Below are 6,000 nucleotides of genomic sequence, written 5' to 3'. Positions count from 1 at the left end.
TTGCAGTTATTTTTGTTTTTAAATGTTTGGAATCATGTATGATTTTTGTTCCACTTCTCATGTGTACACCACTTTGTATTGGTCTTTCACGTGGAATTCCAATAAAATTGATTCATGTTTGTGGCAGTAATGTGACAAAATGTGGAAAACTTCAAGGGGGACGAACACTTTTGCAAACCACTGTATGCTTAACTGGGGGACGGGAGTGTAGCCATGCGCACACGACCGGTCCGTGCATGTGCAGAAGCGCACGCCCAGGTAAGTATAAATATAGTCATTATCTTCATGTCAGCTACACTATAACACGAGTTACTCTGTTTACGTAATGTGCATTATGTAGTATGCGTAACTCCTGCTGTCTGTACACGTAAAAATTAACATAGTTTACTGAATAAACCTCATTGTATAAAGTATATCTGAATTTGCAAGGAACAAAGTTTTGTGCATTGCACAGAAATAATTTTTGCATTGTTAATTATCATTACCTGGATTGCTGGGTTTGCAAAACTTTTTTCTTGTGCAAATGTCAGAGGTAGCTTACATACACTAGTCAGCACTCTGAGTAATCTAAACTACTCCATGAATATTCAGTCATCTCCACAATTTGGTAGTTAAGGAGGAGATGGGAAGGAGTATCAGCTAGTCTTTCACTGTGAGCACAGAACTGACCCCACCCACCTCATGTGCTGCCAAAAGTGATTGTAGTACATCTGAAATGGGGACATATTTATCTCCTTATAAACAACACCCGTTCTCTGGCAGTCCTGCTGATTAGGGATTGTCAATGAAATGCAAATCATTCTGAAATGAGTTGATATTCAAATTCTGTATACAAACTTTTGCAGCTTGAAAGGGACCAATTTAATTCCACCTTTGGAGCATTTGATTGGTCCATTTTTAAGATGAATATATTTTCATACAAAATGTGCATAATCCTGCATCAACTTGGAATTACCGTATTTGCATCTCATTGACCTTCCTTGCTATTGATCTCTTTATCTGCAGTAGTGTCTAAATCGCACACCTGAAGCAAGCATGCAGCAAATGCAGTCAGACTTCAGTCAAACATCTGATCTGCATATGTTTGTTCAGGGGCTGTGGCTAAAAGTAATAGGGACACCAGATCAGCAGGAGAGTCAGGTAACCGATATTATTTTAAAAAGGAAAAATCCATATCCTTCTCAGTTTAGGTTCTCTTTAAGCAGTAATATCACTTTACAAAGTGATATTTGTGCTTTGGCCTCTTTTCCACGAACTGTTTCTAGGCAGTGAAATGCCTCTCAAACTCTCACAACTGCTCACTGCTGCCTGGTAACTGCTTGTCGCTGCCTGGTAACTGCTCACTGCTTCCTGGCAACTGCTTGCTGAGCACACAACTCAACAGTTCGTGGAAAAGAGGCCTCACTGTTTCTGGTCGGTGGTGCAGCATGACAAGCCTGCTGAATTTCATCAATTCCTGTCTAAGGCAATCAACAGCTACAAGTGTAGGCAAAAGATCTGTTCCTGCCAAAAATCCATTCCTGCAAATTGCAATGATAGTCTATGAGATCTGCAGATCATCATACACACATGATTTAACAGACATTCATCTGCAGATCAAGCAATCATCTGCAGATCTGAAAATCCATCCTGGTAGATCTGATCTGCAGATGAATGTCAGTTAAATCATGTGTGTATGATGATCTGCAGATCTCCTAGACTATCATTGCAATTTGCAGGAATGGATTTTTGGCAGGAACAGATCTTTTGAAGATACTGATCTTGTGTGTCTGTACAGCATCTGTGTGTGCAGCATCTTGCAAAGATTTTTTTCTGATGGGGAGTTCAGCTCAATAGAAAAGACTGTGCAGAGTATGGCTCTCATACTACATGAAGGGTGGTAAGATTGGTCTGTGATCTTTCATTTTCCAAAGACTATAGTCTGATGTGTGTATGCACCTTAAGTATAGCAGCTACCCCACTGGCCAATATGGATGATCAACGAGATGCAAATATTTCCATGTTGATGCACATATTTATGCAAATATATTCAGTTTGAAAATGGACCAATCAATTTAAACTCATGTTTAAATTGATTGGTCCATTTTCAAATAGCCTATATTTGCATAAAATGTACATAAATTCAGCAGTATTTGTATATCATTGTTCATCCCTACTGGCTAAGCAAGAACAGCCCCATCACCAAAATATTTCTGGAGCCACCCCTGCCCCACCACACCTCTTGTCACACTTTCATTACAAGCTGGGCACTCATGACACTCCATGAAGAATTCATATTTTCATTTTTTCCTCAAATCACACTTCACTTATTAGTTTTTGAAGATAATAAAGGAAACAAGGCAACTAATTAGAGAGTGGACTTAGGCCCAGTGCACACCGAGCGGATTTGGATGCGATCCGCCGGCCGCATCCGCCTGTAAATCCGCGTGGCTATTGTATTTCAATGGGCAGGTGCACACCGGCGGTTTGAGGTTTGTAGCAAACTGCAAACGTGCCTCCTGCTGTGCGTTTGCGGTTTGCTAAAAACCTCAAACCGCCGGTGTGCACCAGCTCATTGAAATACAATAGCCACGCGGATTAACAGGCGGATGCGGCCGGCGGATCGCATCCAAATCCGCTTGGTGTGCACTGCCCTAAATAGCTGCACTCCGCACCCAAAACCGCTAGCGTTTTGTGGATCTGCTAGCGGTTTTGGCGTGCACTGGGCCTCAAAGAGGAACTTTAACCAAGGATTGACCTAATCAGTAGCCGATACCCCCTTTCCCACAAAAAACATTTACCTCTAACAGACCACCGGGGGGGGGGGGGGGGGTGAATTGGGGGGTGGTTGTCTGTGTGGCTGATATTGTAGTGAAACCTCTCCCACAGTATGATGCCATGACTATGGCCCTGACATTTTGCTGTTGATAAACCTCATTGCAGTGTGGGAAATATAAGTTTTTTTTCCAACTGCAAAGCAAGCGCTATCTCCCTCTCTGCATAGAACTCTCAGTAATTAACATTCCACACAGATCTCCTGGCAGAACTAAAGATGTCACCACCTGTGATACATTTCAGAATGTAAATCAGGGAGAGGAAAGATTTTACAATGGAGAAATAGTGACTAAATGATCTATAAGTTAATATTGCAAAAAATAAGCAATGTTATTTATTATGGCATTTTCACTACAGTTCCTTTTTAAAGAGACTCTGAAGTCTCATTTTTTACTAGTTTTTTTTTAAATGTAATCTTGTTTAGCATTATAGCCTTACTTGAATCGCCGCAATAGGAGTGTTTTTTCATAGGGAAAAAGACCTGCTGCAAAGTTCCACGACTTCGCAGGTCGCAGATCCTGCTGCCCTGGAGAGGCAGCACTTTGAGCTGTAGCTCTGCCTCTCTGCAATCAATCTCTGCGGATCTCCGCCTCCTCCACGCCCCTCTCATTGAAAGAAGACTGAGAGGGGCGGGAGGAGGCGGCGATACGCAGACATTGACTGCGGAGGAGGCAGAGCTACAGCTAAAAGTCCTGCGAGCCTGGGAGCTTTGCAGGGCTTTTTCTCTCTGAAGAAACACTTGTTTTGTGGCGGGATTGCGGCTATAATGCTTAACAAGATTAGATTAAAAAAAGCTAGTAAACAAATGAGATTTCAGAGTCGCTTAACCCCTTCCCGACCACCTAATGCCGATAGGCGTTGGGGAGGTGGCAGCCCCAGGACCGCGTAACGCCGAAAGGTGTCAAGTCCTGGGGCGGGGTATTACAGGGGATCGCGGGCACATCCCCGCTTGAGTGACGGAGCTCAGCAGACTGTTAAATGGTGAAACTGCCATCTATTTACATTGTACAGCCCTGCAATGTACTTCAGCGATGTACTGGGGACAGCTGTGTCACTCGGTTGTCCCCTAGAGAGGATCGCAATCCTCTCTCATAGGCTGATGAGTAATAAAAATAAATAAAAAACAGACACATTTATTAAAAAAAAAAAAAAACACAAATAAAAAAATAAACAAACATTTCACCAGTGATCAGAGCCCACCAGGGCCGGTTCTAGCTACAATGGGGCCCCGGGGGAAGAGTAACTTGGGGGACCCCCCAGCAATTCCCCCCAAGCCTCTGAGCCGACTCCCAGGACCCATCCCACCACACTCCCAGCCCCACAAAATCATTAGGTGTCCATCAATCATATGTCCCTAAAAGTTGGGCACCCCATTATTCCTCCCATCCTTTCCTTTACAAATGCACAGTGTACACACAGCGGGGACTTACCTAATCCAGGTAGGACACAGGACACAGAACCATGGTCTACACTCTACATGGACTTCTCCCCACGACGCCCCTTTTCCTCATTTCCTGCAGACATGTATGGGGTCACCATAGCTGGAGGGGAGAGGAATCACACCTTGGGGCCCCCTACAGGCTCTGGGGCACTGGGGCAATTGCCCCCTTTGCCTCTATGGACGCGCCGGCCCTGGAGCCCACCAACAGAAAGCTCTGTTGTTGGGCAGAAAATGAGGGGGAGGGAATAACTTGTGTGCTATGTAGTATGGCATTACAGCAAGCTATCAAAGCTGTAGAGCACTAAATTGTAAAAAATAGCCTGGTCACTAGGGGGGTGTAAGCCTACGGTCCTGAACTGGTTAAAGGGTTACACGCACGCACGCACGCACGCACGCACGCACGCACACACACACACACACACACACACTTAAGTGGGATGTTTACAGGTAAAATAAATAGAACCTAAATAAAGAAATTGGAAATTGGAAAAAGGAGACGTCTAGGAAAAAAACGTGGTCGTTGCATTTTAATGCAACTTTAAAGTTGCAACGTGTCTGTGTTAAGAGGTAACGCACTGCAAGCAGTGAGTTACCACAACGCAAAATTTTCAACGCGACTTTAACGTGGCACTGTGAACGTCCCATAGGATTATCATTGCAGTGCGGTAAGCTGCGTTATAAGACTTTATAACGCAGCTCCGCAACATGCCACTGTGAATGAGACTTAAAGCTATTTTATACCATGACTCCTTCAACAGTAATAGCCAATTCACTCTAGAGCGTTTTGCCGGCAATTTCTGCAAAAAGCTCAAGCGCTAGTGCAATGAAACCCTATAGGCCCGTTCTCACTTGGGCGATTTGCGTTAATCGCCGGCGATTAACGCAAATCGGCAAAAGCAAACGTGTAGCCTGCACCATTTTCAGGCAATTTCCCAGCGATCGCGTTTCAGTGCAATAGAAGCGCTAAACGCGGTCGCGGAAAAATTGCTGCAGTGTCCAGTGATTTTTCCGCGTTAAATCGTGGACAAATCACTCCCGCAAAGCGCTGCCGTTAATCACCAGTGTTTTGCGCTTTTAAGTGTGAATAGGGCCTTAGATTCCTTTCTCTGCAGGTGCTAATGCCATAGAGCTCGCTCCTCTTCAGGCATGAGCATGGCCGTGCTGCACCCACACGAGCATGAGCTTACAGTGCAGGCACAGCTGTATTCACGCAGGCGCAATACGACCGTGCTCGTGCCTGAAGAGGAGCGAGGCCCCATCTTCATTCCAACAAGCCCTTGTGGAATTCTTAGGGGGTTTCTACTCTGTAATGGGGGACCGGAGGACAGTGTGTGAAGCCTCTATAGGATGTATAGGCTTCCCTCTTCTTAGTTGTGTGTTTTTGTACCAGATTCACCTCGGGTACACTTTAAAGGAGAACTGTAGTGAGAGGTATATGGAGGCTGCCATATTTATTTCCTTTTAAGCAATACCAGTTGCCTGGCTATTCAGCTAATCCTCTGCCTCTAATACTTTCAGCCATAGGCCCTGAACAAGCATGCAGCAGATCAGGTGTTTCTGACAAATTTAGACAGATATGACAAGATTAGCTGCATGCTTGTTTCTGGTGTGATTCAGACACTTCTTTAGGCAAATAGACCAGCAGGGCTGCCAGGCAACTGGTATTGCTTAAAAGGAAATAAATATGGCAGCCTCCATATCCCTCTCACTACAGTTCTCCTTTAAATGCCATCTTGCTCCACCCC

Source organism: Hyperolius riggenbachi, chromosome 1 (genome assembly GCF_040937935.1).
Source record: "Hyperolius riggenbachi isolate aHypRig1 chromosome 1, aHypRig1.pri, whole genome shotgun sequence".
NCBI classification, from domain to species: domain Eukaryota; kingdom Metazoa; phylum Chordata; class Amphibia; order Anura; family Hyperoliidae; genus Hyperolius; species Hyperolius riggenbachi.
The sequence above is the reverse complement of the archived record's forward strand: the minus strand, read 5'-3'. Positions refer to the sequence as shown.